Source organism: Poecilia formosa, unplaced genomic scaffold (assembly GCF_000485575.1).
Source record: "Poecilia formosa unplaced genomic scaffold, Poecilia_formosa-5.1.2 Scaffold100, whole genome shotgun sequence".
NCBI classification, from domain to species: domain Eukaryota; kingdom Metazoa; phylum Chordata; class Actinopteri; order Cyprinodontiformes; family Poeciliidae; genus Poecilia; species Poecilia formosa.
In genome coordinates, this window is record NW_006800039.1 from 554918 (window position 1) to 568162 (window position 13245).

Here is a 13245-nt window from a genome sequence, read left to right on the forward strand (position 1 = left end):
AAAAACATGGAAATGTATCATAAATAAATGAATGGTAATAAAGGAGTATGATTAATTTCAGACATTATATTCAGGATTTTGTTCAAAACAATTTCAGCTACGGTTTTCAAAGTAACTATTTTTTATTTTTTTCTAAAACCAGAACACACAAAAATGCAGCTATCCTTTACATGTTTGAAAGGAGAAGTAAATCTGCTGGACAAAACACGAATCATAATCCAGCAGATTTAGTCTCGGCTCACACGGATTGTCCTTTCTTTGCACTTGAAGAGTCTGTGATCAAATCTTACCCTGACGCATCGCAGTCAGCACTGCTTCTAGGCTTACACACACACGAGTGTCAGATGCACTCGGTGTACTTGTTGATGCACCTGGCTGACGGACATTGATGAGCAATGCTGAGAAACTCGAGAGCTTCTGCCCGGCTTTCCAGGAGAACTGGGAACAATCCCAGTCCACCCACGACGTACAAAAAACCCACCAATTTGCATAGAAGAAAATGGTTGGTGCCAGAAGAACCATTCCTTGTGAAAATAGTACTTTTATTTTAGTAATAGATTTCATCGTTTCACACTTGCGAGACTGACCGAATATGAGAAAATGTGCACAGCTTTTCACTTCAAGGTCCAGCAGGTTTTCTAGAAACTGTTGATGGGCTTTTAGGGGAAACTCCTTTCACTTAAAACACTGTACTTACAGTCATTTAACTACATTATGCCAAGGACCCAGTAGGGTGCAGTGTGGGATTATTATTTATAACAAATTCATAAATAGTTCAATTAAGCAGCTGTAGAACATTTTCTACATTAGTTTGCATCTCTCTATTTGACTGCAAGGTCTTCACATTTCAGCCGCTCACCTGTCTACCAAAGTTTTCACTGGCAAGTCAAGTCCTAAACGTCGATTAGTATTTTTTTGTGCTGATTAGTATTTTGGAATGTTTGTGCACTGATGCATACGACATCTAGCAAAAGTTTGTGATCAGTAAATCGACTCCCTTGTTTTGGTTTGTTGGTCCAGGCTGAAGACAAAATGAATCGTCATGTGACTTATCCAAAAGTTATTCAGTTTATCTTTTTATGTTTAAGATGATTAATTGCAATCACAACTGATTGGCCTCTTGTTTGTCTTTTGAGATCTTTTATGTTCATAAGTCCATCAACTTGACTTTAACATGTGGAAGTCAAGTTGATGGACTTATGCTGACATCTCCCACAGAGTGACGATCTCTTGAAGGGAAGGACACCTCGCTAATGAATATAAATCTTTGATCGGATAAGGACCTGTAGCCTCTGCTGTGTACAGATCTTGGCCTCAAGCTGACCTTTCAGAACATGTCGGCGTACAGGGCAGGGGGGCGCTTTCCCAAAACCACTGAAAATAAACATAACCCTGCAATATGTCTCTTTTTATTAATATCAAATAGATGGATTCAGCATTTTTATGTGATTCAGTCATTTGACCTCTTTTAGCCTTTAAATAGGATCAATTTAGTCAGTATAATACAGAATTACAACACAGTATACTTTTTTGTCTCACAGCAGTTGTGACGTCTAATGTGGACCAACCCAGGGTAGCACAGAATTGTGAAGTGAAAGAAAAATGATGGATGATTTTAACTTTTCAAAGACAAAAACCTGAAAACGCTGTTGTGCAGTCTGCATTCAGCCTACCTGTGTGAACTTTAATCTCTTGGCAGATTTTGTGAAGCTAAGCAGCACAGCAGATTGGTGAGGGATAAGTCTGTGGAGAAGTTTAAAGTTCTCTACAGGTCTGAACATTTGAGCACCGCCCAGCTTGTCATGCTAAAAAAAGAACTAATTATTGCACAACTGCAAATCTACCAAGACATGCAATCGTTTAACATGAGAAGCAGTTAAGACTCATGGTAACTCTGGAGGAGCTACAGAGAGACATAGCTCAGTTGAGGACATGCCAGAGTGCTTAAATTTAGTCATTTTTGATGTATGAACATTTTTTTTTCAGCTACACATCTGAGTAACACTAGAAGAGATGCACAGATGAAAATACCTTATCTTTAGCAGCTACAGAGCAACTGGTCAGAGTTCATGAGAAGATGAATGGAGCTAAATGTGAGGAAATGCTTGAACACCTGATAGAGAATGCAAAAGTAGCAAAAAGAAAAAAAAAATCATGGCATGTGGATACTTCTGTTAGGCACTCTCAATCCTGTTAGTTTTTTCAAAAAAAAAAAACACTCAAGTTCTGCAAATATTAATTAGAGGCAAAAAAAGGATTAACTCTTTCTCAGATAAACCTCTCCTTGAAATTTATTAATGGGAAAATGTTTTNTTAACTCTTTCTCAGATAAACCTCTCCTTGAAATTTATTAATGGGAAAATGTTTTCAAGTCCAAATAAAAGGCAAAAAAAGAAAAAAAAAAAAAAAGAAAAGCTTTGTTGCGTAATGAGATGAAATAAGGCAAATGGTAGGCAGCTGACCTTCCGGGGTAAAGATGCTGGCAGACAGACAGGGGATGGACTGGTAGCTACACCAGATGTTCACCACTTGTTACACGGGTCCGCGTTATTCGCACGATGATGAGGTCAAACCAAATACCGTGACAGGCACCCTCTGTAGTTGTGTAAGAGATAACCAAAGGAAGGAATTTTGCAGAACATAAAATGACCGGATACAGTCGACTTACGACTGCTTTGAGGCAAGCGTTTGTGTTTTTTGCTTGGTGAGCGGTGTTTATTCATGCATGCCATTTTTTTTATGCCAACATGTGCATATGGGTTTGTGTCAAACTGATAGGTCTGCCTGGAATAGTGCCATCAATTAGGCCAATGTATGGGCTTATCAGTCACGATAAGGCTCACTCCCCGTGGTGACCTCTCAGTCATGTGTGCCTCCCAGCTGCTGTTTTCTTTCCCCGCTGTTTCTGTTGCACTCTGCAGGACAGCCCAGTACTTGCACAGCGAGTTTTTCAACTTGCCGCGATCCAAAACCGTGTCTCTGAGTACACGAGGCAAAAACGGCGGACGATGCTGCTGAGGAAGCATCACGGAATATAATGCAAATGTCATGCTGCTTCCATTCTTGAGTTGTAGAATTTCCCGCTTAGCTTCTAAAGAACCTTCTTGTATATTTAGTAGCCAACGTCCTTAACTGGGGGGGGAACAAAAGTTGAGAGCAATCCATCAGTGTATGTTCTGACTCTGAAAGCTCATTTTGTTGAAAGCCCCCTCATGTTTATAACATCAGTCAGTGTCTGGAAGCGGCATGCGCTGACTCTGACATACAGCGACAGTTTGCATTCGCTGGAGCCGTAATCCATAAATTGATGGTGTTCTGCAAGCTGAGCTTCGGCTGCAGAGCCGAACGTTTTCACATGGTACCCATGACACCTTGATGTAAGGTTGTGGACTTTCACCCGAGTACGACACAGGATGCACTCCCATCTAAACCATTCCAGGGTAGCTCTGGGATTCTTCAAGTTTCATCATGTATTCGGTTCCTAAAAGCTACCCAGCCTCTGCGGAAGGAAGGCGTTCCTGCAGCATGATGCCATGTTTCATTTAGCGATGGTCCACTCGGGGTGATGAGCAGGACTGGATTTCCACCACACAGCATTTTGCATGTAGGTCAAACATTTTCTTTTGGTTTCATCTGATGGGGGAAAAACTTGCTTCTACATGTTTCTTGTGTCTCATACATCAGGAGAAACACTAAGCAAGACTTGCTTAGTGTTTCAAATATGATTAAAAAGGGGCAAGTTTTCCATGAAAAAAAAATACAAGCAAACTGGCAAGTTTTTTCTTTCTTTTTCAGTTTTCCATAAAAGTAAGCAGTGTGGAATGGATCTTTCCTCAGTGTCCCTCATGAGTTGTGTATCTTTGCAATTTTGCTAGGTCTGCCATGGAGGTCTTGCCTCAATTTAGGTCTTTCCATGTCTTGCTAGGTTTATTTCTTTATATTTAGCAAGTGTTATTCTGAGTTTATCACAATTTCTTTCCTACTCTGGCAATTTTAAAAAAGTGAAAGTAAGAATATTTCTGAAAGGCTAGAAATTATATATATATATATATATAAAAAAAAAAACTCAAAGGATTTCTAGAAACAATATTGCCAGATTGCAGATTACATTTAAATTGCATTGCAGTTTGTTTTTTTTGTTTGTTTGTTTTTTTAATTTTATATAAGGGAATTATGTCATAACTTGTTGCCCTAACCTCCCTGCTTGTGTTTTGGAAAACACTGCAGCAAATCAGACATCTGCATAGGACCGTCCCTTCACATAACAGGACCTCGTCATCAGCGGGTTTGGGCCTCGGCTCCCCCCGCCCCACCCTCCGACGCCGGACAGATTAATTATCAAAATGGCAGTTCCTTTATACCAATGAACAGATTAAAGTAATTTCCATAAACCATCCAGTGCTGTAAATATGGAATAACAGCTTTGTTTTCACTGCTGCTGGACGCTTTGAAGAGAGATCAAATATGTTCCAATGAAAGCGGACCAGTTTGCTGTCATATCACCATTTCTTAAATGATTACGAAATAAACAGACAGTGGCTAAATTAGTTGTTTGTGAGGCAAATTGCATAAAAGAACATTTAAATGTGTAACAACATTGTTCAAATTTTGAGGAACTCAGTGGAGCGGAGTTTACGAGTAAGTGAACGGTCGCATACAGACTGAAGCAGTTTAGATTATGATCAAGTTCGGAAAAGAACCCCAAAGGGTGTTTGCCTGGCCTGCAGCCAGTAGCGTTTAATTGTTTCCCAAATATTTAGACAGGAGAATGTCTAACCCAATGAATATTTCAAAGTGCAAATAGCTGAAAAGGTTCAGCTCATTAAACTGCTGAGAAATCCCCAAAGAGTTTTTTTTATGTACACTATTAACTAAACATAGTGTTTTTGTGTCATTATTCGAATGTAAGCTCAACATTTACAAGTGGGGCGAAGAAAATGAGCGCTTGGGAAAGCTGCTGAAGGAAAATATGAGTCTTTTGTTAAGGCAGATATTTTCCATTCCTCTCTAGGAGTTTGTGTGTGTTGGCTTCCTGCCACCTTGCTCTGTCCAGGTAGTGTGTAATCAGCTTGAAAAAGCATCAACACCTGTAATTACTGCTCACCGCTGGTAAGCGGGTCCGCCTGAAACCAAACAGATTTTTCTTTTTTTCCAAAAACCGTTTGGCTGTACCACTGATTTCATTGACACCTTAACATTGGTTTATGTGTTTTACAATATGCATCCAGTGATTCTTGAGAACAGGGACAAAACGGGTCCTATGGATTAAGCACCAAATTTGAATAAAATATACACAAAATATAATTTTTTCAAATATCTGACTAAACTAACCTGGGTCATGTGAGCACAACAATGTATATTTTCCTGGTGTTTGCTGAATTTTTTAATTTTTTTTTATTTTAAACATTGTAGTCGGTGGATGACGCCTGTAAAATCCCTTATCCAGGAGCAGAACTCAATACATTATAATAGTTTAAAACAATTAAAGAAATACTAAAATTATATATTATGTCAATTAAGTATAAGTAGTCATATAAATAATTATAAAAGTATCAATAAATTGAATTAAAAATAATTTTTAGATATTTTCCAACTCCGTTTAAATTTGTCCCTAGTTTTTGTCAACACCATGAGACATGAAAAGAATGTAAAAAAATCAGGCATTATTGGGAGACACCAGAACTTCTTAGGACCCCATGACGTTGTCTTTTCTCTTCCTTTGCTAAGGGGGCTAGTTAGCTCTGGTTAGCTTATGGTATTCTTTAGTTTTTCTTCTGTTTTATTCCTAAGTTGCTTGTCACAACCTTGATGTGTCAACTCCATAACTGACAATTTACAAAACTTTGATGAAATTTTGTGAAATAAAAGCTTAATTTTGGTATAATGTAAAGATTTCATGGACCTGATGAGCTACAATATGGCCTCCTTCAGAATGACATCATATGACTTGAGGTAGTTTGGCATTTCGTCAACTCCGTCAGATGTCAACTCCATCAGAGTTTTTGTGACTTTCGGTGAAATTGTTGTCAAATCTCACTTAAATGTGCAATTAATTAATTTTAATGTATTTTACATAAATTGCATTACTTCACATATATCAAGTTTTTCATTTTACTCACTAGTTTGTCACCACCTTCAGTTCTGTGTCAACTCCGTCATGCACTGTCAACTCCATCAGATGGACTTTTTCTTGTTTTTTGTTTTAAATAATATTTATTTTGTTTCTTGAGAAGCATTTGTCTGTAAAATGAGTAAAAATATCACTCATAGGGTATCTTAAAAATCATTTTATATTTATTTTTGTCAGATGGTGGTGACAAAGTTCTGGGTCAAGTCAATTAAAACTGTAATTTTTTAAACAATTTTGCGACTGGGAGCCTGCACCTTAGCATCTTTACATTTCCAAAACATTATTTGTCATATTTGCATACATAAGGTTGAGAAATAATAAAAAAAAATATATATGGGAAAATTAAAACCCATTTTGTCCCTATTCTCAAGAATCACTGAATCAATCTGTGCAATACAATTTTTTTTTAAATGAAAACAGTGAACAAAAGTCACCATATTAAGTATTCGTAATTCCACAACGATGCTGCATTTCATGCAATATCCTAATAATTGGTGTGATCTACACGAGCTGCAAAGCGTCCCGTTGCACTCTGCTGCTGCTAGCAGCTTCGCTTGCTTCGCTTCAACCTCTCCACTGCCAGCACAGCCCTTTGGGTTTGAGGTCAAACCCTCTGCTCACTTCCTGATACACGGAAGACGTGTTCAGGGGGGTAGAGATAAGCTCATCACTCAGTGACATATTGAGCAGCATACCCATGGAGCGATGCATTCAGAGCCCAGACACGCAACAGAAACCTGCTGCTACATTAGCTTACAGCGACATATTTAAAATTGGAAAAGACTTCAAAAGAGAGCAGGTTTTGATGGGGCGTCCTATCTAAATGCTTCAAGATACGAAATATTTGTTGAAGCTTTTGAGTTACATCGTCAATTACGGTCAAAGCCGCACCGCCTGGAGTGTTTCAGGAAGTGGTTGAGATTTTATTCATGACCTTGTCCCGATTGCCGGCAGGGTTTTTGTGGCCACCCGCATAATGATAATAATAATAATAATAATTTAAAAAATCCAAAACTTAGCACAGTCTGACTTTATTTATTTGCTTTAGGTCCATTCTCCAAAATAACTTCTAAAAGGAGAACTTTTAGAAAAAAAAATTTCTTGCCCAGACCATGGCAACAATCATACTGTATTTAATTTATGACCAGTTAGCAGTAAATCTGATTACTAAAATATATGTGCACTCCACTCTTATACTAGAGCATTCACTGGATAAGATTATATGAATAAAAGAATGGAGGCAGGGGGAAAATTGGTGCCTTTTCAAAGTGAAATTCTTACTAAAGAAATTATTAATTTGAAAGGGAACACAATGAAGCGTTATATGCCCAGATAGCCCACTGTCCAAAATATAAATTTTAATTCAACATGCAAAAGTGGTTCTTTCCAGACCGCTTTTTTTCCCTCTTCAAAATGTATCAAGTAATTAATATTGGCATGAGAAGAGCTGGGTTTACAAATAGACGCACTGGTGCTGTTGAAGTCAAAAAATAAAATAAAATAAAAAGTATTCTCTTCTGCAGCAGAAATGAACATTGATCAGTTTGATCATCTTGTTTCCAGAAACAACAAGAATGTTGTATCCGAGCAGAACTGGAAAGCAATTTCTCCTCAAGCTTGCTGCTGGGATCTTCTGCTGCATGAAGCAAACGACAAGCATGGAGAACCCGGCCGGAAAAATGACAGCAGTCCCCAGTGCTAATTAGAAGCAGCACCATGTGTGTAATCATCTATGACTGAAGCATTAATTATACAAATGATCGTGGCATCATTACCTGGCTCATATGCTATGATGAAACCAGCAGAGGTACACATTTTTGTTACCTTAAAGAAACAACCTTGTACCATGCAGAAGCGAGAAATGCAACAATGTGCTTGGATAATTTTTCTGCTTTAAAATAAATAAATAAATAAATAAATAAAAAAAAATTGAGAAATGTATTTTTATCATTTTAGAGAGACATTGGAATAAATAGACAGGAACACACCAAAACCTGACATTTCTTCTCGGTGGGTGTCGAGTCAGACATTTTATTAATGTTCCAAAAACTGGTTTTATTAGTTATTATGAAAGTCTGCTGAAGTTCTCCTTATCTCATTTACATTTTCTGAGCCTGCTGCAGGGCACATTCAACTTCACGGACATGCCGCTGTGACGACCAATCCAGCAACGCTTTCAAAGATTTAAGAAGTTCCAGCTCGTGTCAGCGGTTTAATCCTAATGATCTGCTAATCCAGGTATCAAAAAACATGCTCCCCTTTGCAGCCCAAGGTTTTGGTGGGTCTATATGCCACCGAAATCTGAAGAGCACAAAATTAAACCTGCAGTGCCAAGCATAAAATGGTCAGAATTTGTTTCAGAAGTCTCTAAATTTACAGCTATTTATTCTGAAACAGTCCAATGCTTAACCTTTCATCAGTGGTCTAGAGACTCAGGTAAGATTCCTCAGTAACATTCTTCAAATAAGAACGTTTTTGAAGAAAGATGATTATACTTTAGGCCTATATGCTCAATGCTTTAGTGAACAAGTGCGTTTCTGTTTTTGTACCATATAGTTATTGTTAAAATGTGAATAAGTATATTAAAAAAAAAACAACTTTTATTTCTATGGGAATGTATTAGTAGCTACATAGACAGAAAACAGTGGGAATGATCACAAATTTCAACTTTCCTCCGAACGTCAAGTCCTAATTTCAGAGGGCGTTTTTGATTCGAGTGCCTCATTATGCCCGCCTTAATTTCTTTTCCATTTTTTTTTCTTCTAATTTTCAGAGCGAGCACAGAAGTAAGTTGCAGTAATATTTTAAGACTCAATTTAAACTGTGTCCACGTAAACATTAAAACTAATTACAACCCGAATCTCAACAATCAGGTGCCGGTGCAGGAACCCGTCTTGAATTGCGACAGCTATCTAAGCCAATAGAATATTTATTGTGTCCTCCGTCCTTCACAAAGTGCGATAAGAACCTCCTTGTCACGGCCACCCAATCAGGATCCTTTAATGTTTAATTGACCTTCGAGGATCGAAGTACGGTGAAGTGCAGCCACCTCTGATTAAACATGTAATTTCCTGAAGTGATTTGTTGTTTGTTTCTCAGTGATTTAGGATAAGTTGCTTATGATTATAAACTGTTAAAGATGAATTGGAACGTAATCACGGGACCGTGCTTGAGCCTCACATCCCAAGGCCTCCAAATAGAGGAAATGGATTAGATTTGCCAGTGGTGGGATTCCTTTTTCTTTTAATTAACAAGGTTTACATTTATTATTACGTCTTTAGGACAAAGCTTCAAATCCAGGTGTAAGCCCGTCGAGCTCATCCTCATGAATAATTAAGTGCTTCACAATGGCAGGGTGCCCCAGTTCAATCTGGAGGTAATGATTCAATCAATAATGACTCACTTAGCTCATCAGAGTGACATGACTAGACCCAACATTTAACATTGGACTGCATTTCACTGGGACTATTATAGAAATCAGAACATAAGCATTCATTGTATCCTTTAGTAGTATTTATTCCAAGAATAAATATATATGTATTATATATATGTTATACTCGGTAGACCTATCAATATGAACATTTTATTGAGATTTAAAGTCTTCACATAAGTTTTATGTATTGTGTCTTTCAAGAAACTAAGTTGAGGCCATTTTGGGGTTAAGTTATATATATATATTTTTCCTTATAGCTTGAGCAGAAACATGCAACTTGAGAGGTTAAGAGCATCAATTTCTCATTAATCATCTCTGCACTGGACATTTTCCTCCTGTTTTACACCTTTAAGTGCGTTCTGCCTTATCCGACTCTGAAGGGTTTATTGAAATTCTGATCACACAGCGGCATTCGCAGGGGCGCACATTCATTTCCATGCTTTCTCTACGCTCAAATGCGAAACACATAATCAAGTCTGAATGCTGTCACTCTTCCAAGGTGAGGGCGCCGCGTGTGTTAATGGGTAAACCTGCAGGGAGCCTTTTCCTCTGGGGAGCTTTCACCTTGGTCTTCCGCTGAGGCAGCAGACCAAAACACCGGGAAGCCTTAGTGCCGTGACAGAATTAGGAAACGGAGAGAGCTGAGGTGGCCGAAAAGGCATCAGGAGGTTGGAAAGAGGGGAAAGGGGAAGAAATAAAAGTTTAGAAGACCACTTGGATGAAGGAAGACGGATAAGGCAGGAGACAGACGATGTAAATGGGTGACGTCACCGGCAGCATGTAACACCCAACACGGCACGGCATTTACCCAAATTTGACAAAGGAGCACAATTTGTTCACTCAGTTGACAGAAATCCTTCCCCTCATTCAGCACCTCTACTGCACAAACATGAATGTCTGTCTGTCTGCCTGCAGCTGGCTGCGTTTTCCACTGCTCAGTTATGCTTCAGATCACTGTGGATTACTAATGGATTTTACATTCGGCCACAAAAATCTCTGGCTTTCAGCGTTCAGGCGATTTGACTTTTCCGAGCTTTAAATAAACATTTAGACTCATCTCAGGCTCACCCCAGCCAGAAACACGCAGCTATTGTTTTTTTTTTTTTTGTTTTTTTTTTTTTTTTTTCCCTGGAGCTTTATCTTTATAACAGCGTGCACACGTCCCAGACTAGTGAGGAATATTTTTCCAAGAAAAATATTCCTCACTAAAATAAGTCAATTACTTGTGATCAAACTAAATGGAAAAGATTATTGTTTAAAGTTGGTGTTAAAATCATTCCGCTGTGAGATACATTCGCAGTCCCCACGGCAGCTTTTACAGAAGCCAATCACTGACGGGCGCGCTAACTTGGAACTGACTTGTTATGACAGCCTCACAGCCGTTTGTGAAATTGCCACAAATATTTTATTGATTGGCTGAACAGAACACAAACACACACACACACACACACAGGAATTAGGAGGTAGGGGAGGGTTATCAGTGATCATGTGTCATCCAGAATCACTATGTAGGACATGGAGGCTGTCTCTCTTTTTAAACTTTATATAATTTTATAATTCACAGAAAACTTATAAACGTATGACATTTTAGATCCTTCCTGCTGGTTTGCCTATTCTGCCATTACTCTCTCCATATCAGGTTGGGACGGGTACAAAAATAGCTTTAGACTTTTGACAACAGCCCAATTAGAACTGATCTTAAATATTGTTTTGCTTACATAGACGATACTAACTTTCTGCGTCTGTGCATGGCAACAAAAGCAGTGTTGGCAATAAGTGCAGCTTCAATCTAGGATACCCTGTTTTAAGAATTCTGCAATACAATAAATATACTATAGAAAATAAGATGTCTTGATCAGTGCCTGAATCACACTAGTCAATCAAACACCTATAGCATTTTATTTTTTATTTTTTTGTCAGCTGGATCCAGTGAGCCCCTTTAAGCTGCAATCTGTGTTGGTTGATTTTAAAACTGGCACCTCAATGCATCTAAATTACCAAATTTCATTTTATACTAGGCACATTATTTTGTTGGACCGAGGGTTCTGGGTTTTCCCTAATCTACATCGGTGATTTTCATGGCAGTGAAGAGAGACTGTATTGGTTGCTGCGGCTACCAGCCTATGTTTGTCATGTGACCTGCTCTGCTGTGCTTCAACAACGTCGGGTGTCCAGGAGAGATGTGTGGAACGTTTCTGAAGCAATAAGCCCAGCTGTAAACTTAAAAGGCAGGAGAGCAACAAGTTTTGCTCATCCGTAATCAAAAATTTAAGTTTAAAAAAAAAAGAGAGAAAAAGAGAAAAAATGCATTTAGTCAAATATCTATTTGGAAACAAATGTCTGTCCTCCAGACAAAATATCTGCTGGTCCCAAGAAAAGCTGACACTGCAGCATCTGATGTATCACCAGAGAGTTAGTTAAGTAGAACACAATCATGATACTTATGTAGGCCGTGTGACACTGATGAAATGTCGTGTTATTTTAATGCACTTTAAAGCAACTGAGTTTTCAACATAATTGTTTCTAATTAGGAATTGAACTGTGACTCAGTCTATTCTTCAAAAAAAAAATTTTTGAAAAAAAAAAAAAAGTTTTTAGTTCCGTAGCCAATATATTAATTTTCCAAACATTCAGGCAGATGAAAACCATTTCTTTCTTTTTTTTTTTTATAAAAGGATTTGCTCCGTTGAATTTTTGTGTCACGTTGCAGAATTCTTGTTGCAGCTTTCTTCACCTGATCCAGGTTTCCTGAGCCAGCAGAAAGCAACTGAGTGACAAATCTGCCTGCCTCACACTGACACATGCATTGATGGACACTTTGTTCAGCTGGGCTTGGGCGGCTGAACGCTCCTCCATGACTGTTCTGAAAGACGCTACCCATCAAGGGATCAACGGACGTCAGTAAATCCATTACTAAAAATACTTACCAATCCTTTGGGATTACTACGCTTAGCAAGTGGACATTGTGCATGGCACAAATCTGGAATTAGGCAGTGAAAGGCTGTCAATGGTCCATCAACACCTGATCCACTATGTAGGCATACGTTTCCCCCGGCCAAAGGTGCATGTAGTCGAGTTGCTTCATCTGAGCTGTGCCATGTGTTGCGTCGAACTTTGTCTACTTCTCTTCAACGAGGTTGTTCAGGAAGAAATTAAGCAACTGGAATGGCAGTAGCTTCAAAGCTTTATCCTTTGAGTACAAATACAGTAGATTGAAAAGCAAACGGGTAATTCTGTGTTTGTGTTCATTAAATGTGCATATACAAATAAAATGCTATGGTTTTACTGATTGTGATATGGGGGCCCAGAGGTTAATCATTTTTCTTACATTGTATGTAAAGTTTGTAGAAGTGTGCCAAACATTTCTCCATTAAAAACCTTCTGAAGTGATCATCTCTAAAAGTCTCTGTGTTTGAGCTAATTTAGATCAGGTGAAAAAACTGGGTGACATCCAGCTTAGGCACTCGGCCCAGTATGGCATTAGGACTGGCTATGTCCTGCTGTGTGTGTTAGTCCTGCAGTATATTATACTCTGGAGCAGTGCATTTACAAGTGGTGGGATGCTTATTTTCTTTTGTTTTGCTGTTTTGATTTACTGAAAATTGATGCAGAAATAAGTTTTTTTTTTTTAATCTTAAAAATTTTGGAGAGTTTGGAACAATTACAAATAAGGACTATAAGG